This window comes from Orbicella franksi, chromosome 12 (genome assembly GCF_964199315.1).
Source record: "Orbicella franksi chromosome 12, jaOrbFran1.1, whole genome shotgun sequence".
Lineage (NCBI taxonomy): Eukaryota > Metazoa > Cnidaria > Anthozoa > Scleractinia > Merulinidae > Orbicella > Orbicella franksi.
The window spans coordinates 5,633,127-5,646,629 of NC_138156.1; positions in this window are offsets into that span (position 1 = coordinate 5,633,127).

Sequence of the window (13,503 nt, forward strand, 5' to 3'; positions counted from 1 at the left end):
TATTTAAATTATCGTCCGTTCCTGTGCATTTATTCAAATTAGCTCGAAGCTGGTAAGTATTGAAGATCCATGCTGAAATAATGTTCAGAAACAAGCAGTACGGCTTAGCTTTACACTAAGTACGATCTTTTTTCCAGCAACGTGTCTAATCAAAGCAAGTGCTACACACCCCCTTTCACTAACTAAAGTTACTTGACATTAGTCAGTAAATGTACGATCTTTTTATGATGGATCATGGAATGCTGAATGGTATCGAATTAAGCTATATAATTATCAAATATATGTTTAGAAATACTTAGAGGAGTGTTAAAACCGTTAGTTGAATGTGAAAACCACGAGATCAATGAAACAGATAGAATTGAAACATGTTATGATCTGAAAAGATAGTCATAATGTAAAATAATAATGGATGTAGCACAATTTGTACCGGGTTGTCACTTTATGTATTCTTTCAATTTAAGCTGTGAGCTCTGAATTTTAGAGTGATATAACTGGTTATATAAAATGTTACTGGAATAAATTAAACAAGCTGTCATAGCCGTAAATTGCAGCATTAATTAAAACTACCAGTTCTTGAAGTGGTGGTTATTCTATAACGACTAAGGAATGCGATTCTTAAAGCTATCGCTAACTTTGAAGGGAGCTCTGTCAGCTACCTCGAAAACCCACACAAATTTTGATCTCATAAAAACTGACCCTAAACTGATGATGGTCACCATGTGGGTGGAAACTTGAATACCGTAAGGCTTAACTCTTGAAGATTGGTAGCCCGCAGTGCGGGCGTTTTCCACGTGTTCGCTAACTAGCGATATTAGCTCGCGATCGAGTAAATTCGTCGCCATATTGGCTTAGGTCCGCTTTCAACCTAACTACTCTGTATATTTTAACTCGTTGTTTGTATTTTGAATCGCCCAACGGGCTCGTCAAAATACGACACAACTAGCAAATATATACAGTAATACCTGACACAAAAATTCTAATAAGATGTATATGTTTTTCGAGAGCGAATCCTTATCTCGAGGGATTCAGATGAAGCAAGAGAATCGTGTCCCGCATGGCGTGAATATATTTCATGATCCCGAGGGACAGGTGGACTGAATAAAAAGCTTTTTGTCACTTTGGCGAGATTTTCTAAACCAGATAAACAAAAACATTAATTTCCTCAAGAGTAATATTTCGAAACATTTCATACATACGATCTAGCGACGGTCATTTTTGTGTGACTAGTATGAATAAACTCAGAAGGTGGCAAATTTTGTTTAATGATAACAGCGACTTGGAAGTTGATCTGCTTGGTGGAAACTATTTTCCCCTTCATAGTGGTAAAGAGCACAGAGCCTTTAACAAGTTAATGGAAGCTAATGAGAGATAAGCTAAGACGTTCGAGGCTGAGGTGTGTTTCCATTCTGGAGAGAAAACCTTTGACGCAGGCTTACAACATCGGAGAATAGAAGGTAACGACTGTTAATCCTAAACGTTACTCTATGCTTAAAGAATATTGAGAACAGTAATTGCTCTTATTTCTTACTCAAAAACGAGAAAAACTACTAAAAATGAAGTTCAAGATATTTGCTTTGCTAGTGTATTACTGAGTAGACACTGTGTTGTCAAAGTTGACGTGTTACTATACTGAAAATGGATGACACTTTCCATCATGTTTATTATGTTTTAAACACCTAATTGGCCGAATGCAAATCTGCGCTCTCGCATTCATCTTTTTTGCAAATTGAGCACGCGCGCAAAATGAGAAGAAAGAGTCACATTCGAAATGTTGTTTTGAAAAGAGAGAATAAGAAGGACTTCACAGCTTATTTGGCCACTTAAATCATGTGCGATAATATCTTCAGACATTCGTCTTCTCTCTTGTTGCCAGTAGATCGGTCTTCCTCCTGCTTTTTAAAACAGGAGGAAATATTTAAAAATGTAATAATGATCGTATCATATCCAATGAGAGCGAGTGGAATAAAAAAATAAAAATAAAAATAAAACATACAGAAAACTAAAATAAAATAGAAATTAAAGACGCCCCAAAAATTACGGAAACGCTTACCATATTTGTGGAGCATGGTATGGGCTACAGAAAAGTATTCCTCTAGAAACTGAAGGTCGTAAGATTGATTCCAAAGGGTTTCAAAGTTATCGACTATTGCCCAAATTAGTTGTTAATATTTTTACTCAATCAAAGCCTTATGTGCTTCATGGCATAAAGAGATATAGGATAGGAGGATAGGATAGGATTTTCGCTCAATCATATTATATACTTTATTAGCATTTCCATTTTTTTAGCATTTCGTGATCCCTAGTGTACAGAATAATGACACATGGAAATTTTTATGGCAGTTAAAATGATGCACAGTAATGATCAAGTGATATGCAAACTCTCGTGTATTTGTTGTTGGTTATATTGAATGAAAGAATGCCACTGATTAAAGTGCTATTCGTGCGTGCGGTCAAGACTAAAAGGATTTCAGGCTAACCTTTTGACCAAAGTGTATTCAAAAGAAGGAAAACTGTTAGAAGATGAAAGGGGTATTATTATCATAGTCTAATTACTGACATCAGAAATGCATGGTAGAACATTCCGGAAAAACAACCCAGTTGCTTTATGATTTATCTTTTAACACCTTTTACCTAGATATTCTTTAGTTCAGTTGACTCAGATATGTTTTAGTTCAATTGCATGGAAAATATGTTGTAGTAAAGTGTACAGTTTATACTTCCTTGTGTAGGAGAAGATGTTTCCTTTCAACCAGACAGGTTGGCTCCAATTTGTGGCATAGTAATTCGAGGGCACTATTCGATTGATATTCAAGGATATAGTATCTTGATTTCTTCAATGTTTAAATGCACTTTAATGTCTTATTATCATTTTAGGGACTACTTTCTCTGCCTTTGTTTAATTTACTTTATAACATGTGTCAGAAACTTCACATGTTCAGATTTCAGCTAAACTGAACTTCACCGATGTATCCTTCTTCAGTTTGACCCTTATAAGTGAAAAGAAATATAGAATATTCTAGAATATAAATATGCAACAAAGTTATGCTTTTCCATTTGGTGTAGCCATCCCAGATTCTTATCAGTGTATTTCCTTTCGGGGCCATTTGATAGGCCTTTACCAATTTAAACGGACTTAAGAACATTCTAGAGTGGGAGTACAATGTAAAATCCCCGGAATTACACATGCATCAAGGTTAATCTTCTTCATTTGGTGCATCCGTCTCATCTCAGTTCTATTAAATCAACAGAGACAAACATGATCTCTTGACAGTGTTACTCATACAAAAAAAATACAAACATCATCAACAAGACGTTAATTAACTTAGTTTATTAAGTGGTGTGGGTTCTCTGTTGTCAATTTCATATATCTGCTTGTGTTTCTTTTGCGACCTAATTCATACCTATATGTTTTTTTTTCTCATCTCATGAAGAATTTCAAGTTTTACAACTATCATCACTTACCTATAACAGTTTTGGTTATCCAAAGACACATGTTCGCCCTTTCAGTCGCTAAGTTAAAATCAAGACGTGTAGGGAATCACTGAAATTTCTTTTCGACGTATGATAAGGCTATTTTGTGAGTCATCGCTGTATTGAAAGTCGAACAACTGAATAACAAAGCTACTTCACGGAGTTTGCAATTTGTTAAATGAGTCTTGTGATAGCTCCCTGGTGGTTGTTTATGCTTTAACTCGTACAATGATTTGTTTTTAAGTGTTTTACCTTATAATGCAATTGCCAACCATTGCCAAAATCATCAAAATTTAATTCTATTCAGTTAGGATAAAATAATTAGTTTGATTTCCTCACAGAAAGCCGGAACGATTCTATCTTCAAAATTACCAAGAAGATTGGCAACCCAATGATACCATACTTAAGTGTATAATTACGGCTCCACACGCCTCGCTACCGCTTCTTCATTTCTGTTTCAAATTCTATTACAGATGTGACTTACAAATGATTTGATTTTCACATTGTCAGTAGTTTTGTTTCAAAATGTTTAAGACATTGCTGACGACTAAAATGCATTTTAACTTTCTGGAAATAAGAATAATCGGTATTTTTTTATGACAACAACAAGATTTGACCATGTAGCAAGCGACCTAGAGGCAAACATGTCTGACTTTCCTTTGTCAACCTAAGACTGGCTTTCCACAGAAACCAGCCCTCACTGGTCCTATTTCTAATCAGCTCGATTCCATGTGAAGATTAGATTAAGTTGCTGCGACGGATGGAAATTATCAGTTTATCAACAGCCTACTCGCTAAATCTTGTTTAGCTAGCTTCGTTTTCAGCTTTTTCTTAGACTGAATTGCTTTTTGTCTTCCTTAAACATAAAGTCACTTTTTCCAGTGCCTTCGAGGTAAATTATATGTTCAAATCGACAACAACGTATCTAGATTAGATTTTCACATGGTTTAGTCTACAGTTAGCAAATCGTTCCTCTACGTACATAACTTGCATTATAATAATGTATCTTTGTATATCCTGGTCTGGGGAACATTAATCAATCATGAACCCCAAACTGGTAGCGTTTCCAATTCGTAAAACAATATATTGTAACAAAATCTAATTCTTTAAGGTGTTCTTGCTCAGACATGTATGCCATGTATAGGCAAACGGACAATGGGCATTTTGTTGGGTAGAGTATGCACTTGCATCTGGCCTCTCAGTACAATTTACTGTCAACAGTTAAACGGATCCGGTTGAAATGGAACACAGTCGACTATCTAGATTGTTCGACGACTGACTCGTCTGGAGAATTTTAATTAGAGCTAGAACCTTCAATAGCACCGTCAGCCTTAGAGCAGAAAGAATTCCCTTACAGTATTCCACTCTGCTCGGTACAAACACGCCCCATAAAACATGGCACGCCGGTTCCATTTCTTCTCTTTAGATGGGCATTGTCTCAACTAACAAGGGCGTTGATTTTAGAGGTGTGTGTGGCTGGCTCATCTAACTTTGCAGCTTTACGAGAGCTAGGATACCGCAAGAATAAAATGATGACTCTATTATTAATATAAAAGGCTTGTTAGAAAAAAAAAACGTCACAGCCGCAATACGAGTTTTCGTTTACTTTCGACGTCAAGGACCTATCCAAAAGATACACCCAGTATGTAAACTGCAAATTATCGCTTATAGTGGAACAGTTGTATCCAGCAATAATCAGCTGTCCTTGATCAGTTAGTACATGTACAAACGTGTACTACAGTGTACACCACTTTCAACATGACGCCATATAATAACATCTTCTTTGAGTAAATTTATTCACAGAAATGGCAGAGACCTTCAAACTGTAGGTAAAGGTGTTGAAAAAAATAGAATTAAACAGTGGGATCGTTAGATGGTATTTTGAAGTGTCTGTTATCTCTTGGTCAGATCAGATAGTCCTCCACATATTACCAAGAAACTCATTGCCATCAATTTGCAAATAAAAATGCACATCATTGGCAGTTCTTACCTTAACGACCAACAACTGTGCACACTGTACAGAAAAAAGGCAATCATGATAACATGTCAACTTTAAAAGAATGCAACTAAGTAGTAAATGTATATGAGAAGGGGCTCGTATATTTGCTTTCGGCTAATAGTTGAACAGTCCTTTTATAAGTGTTATCATTCGGATTACACGTTTTTTGGGAGTATTGACGTTTGTAAAGCACTTGAAGAAAGGTCTAAGTAATCGCTGATAAAGGCATGAGACGACTTCTGAAAATCAACCTTCATATTCAAAACGGAAAACGAGATTATGATTTTGTCTTTTACCCGGCGTTGACCTCGGAACTGAGAGAAAACACAAAAAGAGATTTGTGAGAAGTAGATGGAAGCGGAGATGACAAGCTCGGAAAATTCCAAGAGCTGTCACCGACGAAGAAGGAATAACAATCATGAATGGTCATTCCTCAAAATCAATGTCGATGACAATTTGAAAATCGCTTAATTGCTTTCAACCTTGCTGGCACATCGCAGCGAGCGGATAATTGTTGTATCACTAAAACAGCAGGTATTTCCTGTAACGGTATATGAATTTCCGAACTTCAACCTACATCATACCACTCGTCTAAATTTGCTTTTACTGCATGTATATACACATGGAAAATTCAATTTGTCAAAGCTCAATATACAATATAATGGATCATCCAACCAATGCAACTCAATGTAGTTACCTATTACTAATGGTAATTCTGTGTAGATGGCTTAATACTGCGCAAAAGTAATGTTATAGCTAGCGAATAAACCTGTGTAACCTGACGATTATCAGCTTTGCTTTCAGCTTTCGTTAATTCATCAGCCAAACCAGCTTAGTCCGTAAGGCCTTTCTAGCTCCTTCTCCTTTTAAGCCCCTCTTAAGAATGATTCTATAAAGAAGTGTTATTGTACACAACAACTGTTTATACTTCACTTGCCAACTGCAGAAATAATTTGAGGAAGCGTACAGTGTAGTTACGCATTGAATACAAGTTAATTTACGTATTCATTTGTTTGCTTAGGAATTTAGCAGTTTTGCTCAAACTCTGACGACAACTAGGTATTGTAGAGAGAGCTAGGATGATCATTTTACGTATATATGGAAATTAATCACTAGCAGTTTCATAATTGTTAGTATTTCCATCATCCTTCATCGTAAAGCCTTATTGATAAACAAGGAGTTCTTTTGTTGTGCCTTCAGGTTATAGACTTCCTGTTAAAAACTTTTGTTCCATTATCGACACCTTCTAAAATTATTAGAGACTTCACTAAAGATTTCACTTTCATTTGACTAACGTTTGGAATAACCTTTCTGTCATATGTTTGGAATTAAAAGGAGAAAGCAAAGGCAGAATAAATGTCGGGCTAAATCTGCAACACCCAAGCGGTGTACAATCTCTAATTTCAGAGTGAAATGCCCTCGTCATAAGTGAGGTCATGTTCTAGAAGTGTCCATGCCTTCTAAAACGCATCCACGGTGATTTATAAGATGATTCGTTTTGGTCTTATAGCGGGTATATTTCATGTTTTTTTTCATACACATGTAAACAATTTGAAGGTAGCGGTTTACCTTTCGGTTTGATCGAACAATAATAACACGATAATTAGCCATGCAAATGCTTAAGTGGGTTTTGACTGCTGTTATTTTGTGGGAACTTTACAAGCCGGATAGAACCCGTGGACAAACTAATTCACCGCGCCTGTGAAGCGTGCACGGGTTAAGTATTTACTCCGGTGGATAATTGTTAGGCACAAATGCATCTGATATAAATTACAAAAATAAATGAATACCTGTTTCCAATTAACGAAAAAACAAAGGAAGCATTTTATTACTCTCATGTTTCTGCAGCATGCAGAAATGCTAAGTAATGCTAATTAGCAAGTATTTCTGCTAATCAGTTAGTAATAATGCTAAGTAGTACTCAGTATTGACGCGTGGAAAAACTGATGCGTAATTTTGTTGCAGTAAATGTTTCTTGCGTTAAAAAGTTTTGGTTGGGTAGAACATGTTTTTGTTAGGATAAGACGTATTGTCCGGAGACTGACCAGTTGTCGGTGTTCTTATTGTCTTAATATTTAAACGCCGTACATCTTTAATTATGATATCATATTTACATCAAATTGAAAGGTCATTCTTTCCGTTACCTAATTCATTTTCGTATGCCATTCATTGAAAACTGATCTGCACAAGCTGCAACTGAAGAATGTGGTGGAAATTTTTCTTCTTGAAAATAAATGAAATTGACAAATGCAATCCAAATGTTATTTAAGGTGTACACGGAAATGGCGATTCGTTTTCAGTTTAACCATAAACGTTTTAATTCCATGTCCTCAGATCACGACAAGATGTCACTTTTCTAATTTATAGGAAAAATTTAAGAGATAAGAAATTCACAGCCCCAACCATTTTGCCTGCGGCCCTTCGTTGCCTTGACAACGTTAGCCGGTCCCATTAGACTGTTTTGACGGATGCTTTATGAGATTTTTCTTAGCACCGATTCAAAACATAAATTCATGATGGGTCGATAAGGCAAATTGAACGAATAGAATATTTCTTTGTGGAAATTCCTATTTTTGTAGTGACATTTTCATACGTGTAAGCCGACAAATTCAATATACCATAAAGTGCATGTATTACTAAATCGATCCTTTTTCGCGCAGGTTTTCTTTCTTTTCGATTGGACGACATTTAGGTACTTGTGGGAACGGTAAAATCACCAGGACTGGATTAGAGAATCTAAGTGCAGCGCCTGTTAGAAATACCCAGCCACTTCCTATTCGATCAAACACACATTCATTAGAATAAAGAATAACTTCCACTTGCGAACCGACTGAATGAAAATTTAATTAACCATCTCATGATTATAGCCTCACGATCTTGGGATAAGTTAATTACTAACAATGAAAATATCCAGTACCTCGGCTATTTACCTGGGGTCATTTTGGGACAAAACAACAAATGAGCCTCTCGCATGATTTTTGTGAGTGACCTCTTCTGTAGACTGCATTGTCGTAGAAAGTAATTGCAATGAAACTGATTAGGCATCTTCAATATCGTTTAAAACATTTTTTTCTATATCCTCTTATAACACGTTAACTGAGGAAAGTGAAGGTTCGTCATTCTGGTTACAATCAAGAGATTTCAAACACTTGTCTGAAAAGTTACGCCTACGAGTTTTGTCCCAGCTGCACTGGATGATTAATTAACATGACAAGCAATTCCTCAGCCATTAATTTTCTAACTTTACTAACAGGATTAGTGCTTAGTGTGGCAAATAGCATTATCTGCAATTTCTGACTTTTCTTCATAGCATATACGTAAGAACACATACAAGCTGGACATAATGACAATTTAAAGAACCTGACGGCAAGGCTGTAAGGTACTCTTTTCAGTTTTTCAGAAAGGACAATATAAAAACAGTAGAGCAAACTACTTCATAGGCTGACCTTGGCATTCAAAGGGTTAATCTTGTGATTAAAGACTTACCTGTAAAGTAAAGCCTTGAAAGAAACATCCCCAGTCACTTACGCATTCTGAGGGGTCTTCCAAGCTGTGGGAGAAATGAGTGTAAAACTGCTTTAGCTACAGGGGCAAAGAGCAGCAGACGGCATGTTCAAATTTCACAAGGTCCGGTGTTTCTAGAAAAGTCTCTTATTGAGCAATTTTCGAAGAAATCGTTTCATCAGTGTAACTGGATGTAAAATAATTCTAAAATTGTCAACATTTTGTAAAGTTCAATACTGTTCAATTATAATTGTATATTACAATCTTTGAAATCTTAAGAGTGATTCTGCTGAAAGTTCGGGCAATTAGTCCAATAGGTGCAAAAATTATTTACTAAAAATCTACGTGCCAGAAGATTTTTAGATTTAGATTTTTAAACACTATTTGAAACATTTCACTTTAACTCAGTTCTCTAAGAGATCCCGTGGTTAAATTCTCAAGCACCCTCGAGAAAGTTGATGTCAAACCTCGTATGAATGCTTAAAAAGCGTGTGGTATTTCGTTTTAAACTGATGTGAAACGTTCGTTTCAGTAGAAATATGGAAAACTTTAAATTCGATTTTCTCTCATGGGGTCAGCTGGAAAGCTATATTCTTGATAAGTTCTTCTTAACTGTGCTTAAATTGTTACCATGCTACGAGGTTTTCTTAGTAACTTTATCAATTTTGCCTCTATTGCTCGAATGTTCAGCGGAAACCGTTCTAACACCTCATAGTTTATCAGCATAGTTTATCAGCATACTCGTACTTACCCGCCTCGTTCATATGCGCAAACTGGAGTCAACCACCGTGACTATGCATGCTAAAAATTTAACACATACTTAAAAACGATCATTGGAATTTTGTAATTAGCCGTAAACTACATAAGTGGCTTTTGACCATTGTGGTTGGTAGAATTAGTAACAGCGAGTTAGAGGATTAAAAACAGTAGGAAAACTATTGATCAACTGTATGACATGGTTTCAGGTATTTCCTCCAAATGAGAATTCTCGAGTTGAGTTCCGCTACACGCTGACTTGCACTGCTATTCATACTCGTTATTAGAACTTTTTCGAAGGCCACCTCGTCTTCTAGCAAAAGTACAGAGTATAAATTAAGGTAAACATGCAGCCTTCATGCTGTTGGAAACCCCACCATTATATTCAGCGTAAGTTCTTAATTTTGGCGTCTACACGATAAAGATCTATTTTATATTTACTTCATTATTTTACTTGGATTGTTTGGACTTTCCGGCGAAACTTATCAATCCCTGAGATTAATTGTCAATAATAGCGCAACTGTTATTGTTGTTTTGATTGCCTAAGTAGGAAGAATTTTATCCTGGGAAACCACTGTGCTGTAACTGATGAAATACCACATTCAAAGGTCAACAAAACGAGCAATCGTATCAAATCTTTCTTATGAGAATAATTATTTTCAACGCTGATTGAAGGGTGTGTTCTGGATGAATTCTTACAGCTGAGGCTCGGATTTGTCTATTTTCTATAGCAAGAGAAAATTTGACAATGTTAGAAATGTATTAAAACAGAAAGTCTAGATACCTGAAGAGCTTTCACAAGAATCCCCCCATCCCCACCCACCCAGAAAAGAATTTGGTGGATCATAGGTCATACATGTAGTTACCCGTAACAATGCTAGGGAGTCGTTAGAGGTACAACAAAGTTCTTTGTTCTATGTTTTTGTTCGATATTTTGGCCTTGACCGTGCACAAAACACAACGTAGTTGTTTACTTTTGTTTGGAAAACTATTCAAATATCACAAATAAAAGATTGTGTACAGTCGTGGACTTTCCAACATAAACCTTGGAATCTTTGCTCCCATCTTTGAAGTTTCTCGAACTCCATGACCATTCACCTCTATTAACTGTGAGTTGATGAACATAGAACAGGAGTCACTTGACTCAGTTAAAAAACTTATTTTGTGCATCTTAAATAGTCTTGTCTTGTTTAAAACGTTGTACAATATTATGAATCTATAACGCCAAGTAATTCTGCAGTGCTCATTTGACTAAAATGTTGCATTGTGCATCTGAAAATAATCATTTCTCGTATATGTGTGTTGTAACGTGTTTTGAATCAAAGTGCGAACTAATTCTAAAATAATTTCATTGATAAACATAAGCTAGGAGTCTCTTGACACTAAAAATGTTTCCACAATCTCCTGATCCTTTGAATGGCTACTTGTAACAGGTGCATGCGCGCTATGCGAATTGCTGTGTTACTTGATAGGTGTTACTTACAATGTTGCACCACCTGGTTTTAATTGTTGAAAACCTTTTAAGATAATATACGACCGAGTAAAAGTAGCTGCTATTTTAGTTATCAGAAAGAATGTGGGTTCCGCCACCGATAAAAGGCGTTAAAACTGAATATTCAATTAGTACTTGGGCTCCAGTACACCAATTTCTTATTCTGTTTGTTATGAAAGCATAGAAAAATTGATTTCAGCTCTCGGCGATTCCAAGACGGCGTTTTCGCAATTCCGAGAGTCGGAGATATTTATAGCTATTATAACTACCATTCCACTTATCTTACTGAAAGTACACACATCAACGCAGACGATAAATGACTGAGGGATTTCCCATCGAGAGTCTTTCAGATCTTTCCTTAAATTACCTCTTAGGTCCACTCAAATACTATATGTTTGAGCTTTAAGCAATTCAACTCAAATGCCGAGTTCCATGCTTCGAATACCGAATGGGATCCTTCTGAATATAAAGTAGACCCAAAGACGATATCTAAGCAGACAGTAAGTTTATATCGTCATCGTTTCAAGGGCTAAGTGTTGTGTTTGGAACCATGCAAGCCATACTTGTAATCTTGGGTTTCGTGGCTACGTTTTTGGTTGTTGTCAGTCATGGAGATTTCGTACCTGCTCTTGTGGAAGCAGATGGTAGGTACATAAGGTGAAATGGTCTGTTTCTGATTTCCTCTCTAAATGGTATGTAACCTATCCCCTTTAGGCCACAGTAAATGGCTTAAAAGCCAGTATAGAATTGTGTCTTTTCTCAGGAGCACCGTTTTCTTTTTTTGACCAGTTCACGTTTATATTAATGCAAATTACTACCTCTTGTATTTAACATTCGCGCCCTGTGTATGCAGCTTCAGTCTGAAGATGGTATACAATAATAGCAAAACATAGCAACTAATATTGTCTTGTATATTTTCGTTTATATAACAGACACAATGCAACGACTCGAATTGACCTTTGTTCTCTGGTTGCTTTTTTAACATGTTTCGCTCGTTATATTCAATTTTGCTTAAAACTTTTTCAGTTTCGCAAAATAATTTCTTCTTTACAAATATTCAGTTAAAATTCCAAACATATATCACTGTTGGTCATTGATTGAGGAGAAAATACCTTTGGGGTTTTATTTCATTGGAGCCAATTTTCTTAGTTCCACTAGTTTAGAGTATCAGTGTAGTATTTCTTAGTTTTATGAGAAATCTTTAAGATTCTTTACATTTAAATGCCAGATTTAGAAGTTAAGTGTGTAATAACGCTAAATGAGGCTAAAAGCTCCTAAGTTTTTTTCAATTTTACGCGTTTGCCATACTGTCAGTCCTTACAGAAATCGAAATAACACATGTTCTGTTTACATCGTGGATACAGAATTGAAATCCACCCCACACACTTATTCAATTGGTCATTATTCAACACTTGAAATTCTATATAATGTCGGAAAGTTAAAATAAATAGCGATAATTCTCGAGGAACCTAAAGCAAACAATAACAATACAAATTTCAACTCTTTTATACGCGCATACGCGCTAATAGGTCTCATTTTTAGGTGTTGGCCTCAAGCAGTGTTGAATTGCTCTGACAATTAACAAAAAAAAAAAAGTTTCCAAATTCAAACAATGTAAACAATAACAAACCCTAACCCTAACCCCAATACAGTTGGACATACCTTAAAGCTCGCATTTTTAATTTGCTCGTTTTGGCCTAACGCATTATTAAAAAGACTGCGAGGAACATATGCTGCAAATTATAACAAAATAGATAACTACACATGTTTACCATTGCAATTAATAAGGAACTTTTGCTTTCAAATAAATTGCAAATAGTGAGTAAATAATTAATTGCATTAGTAGAGCTGTTCAGAAACTTACAAAATTCTCAAGTACTTCAAATGATGTTCTGGCATCAAGTGGTATAATTTATATGAGTGCGATAAGAGAAAATATAAAGAAAAAGAAAGACATTTTTGTTCCATGACATCTGCGCGATATTTTGTTGTCAATTTGTCTCCTTTTAAGGAAAAAGGAAACAAATTCCTAAACAAAATATGTACAGTACTCTTTTGAAAAACAAGGCCTTATAAGAACCCACGTTTTAAATTTAATTCAACAGCCTTTTGGTACCGAGATTGATTCATAAATTTAAATCATCAATAATAGCCTTTTCCTGAATGGATTAAACCTGTTCTTAGTAGTGAGATGCATTTAAATAGTGGTCTTACAGATCCTTAAATTCTCCAGCTCCACTAATGGCGGAAACTTTCGTTTCGTTGTAGAATTGGATCTTTC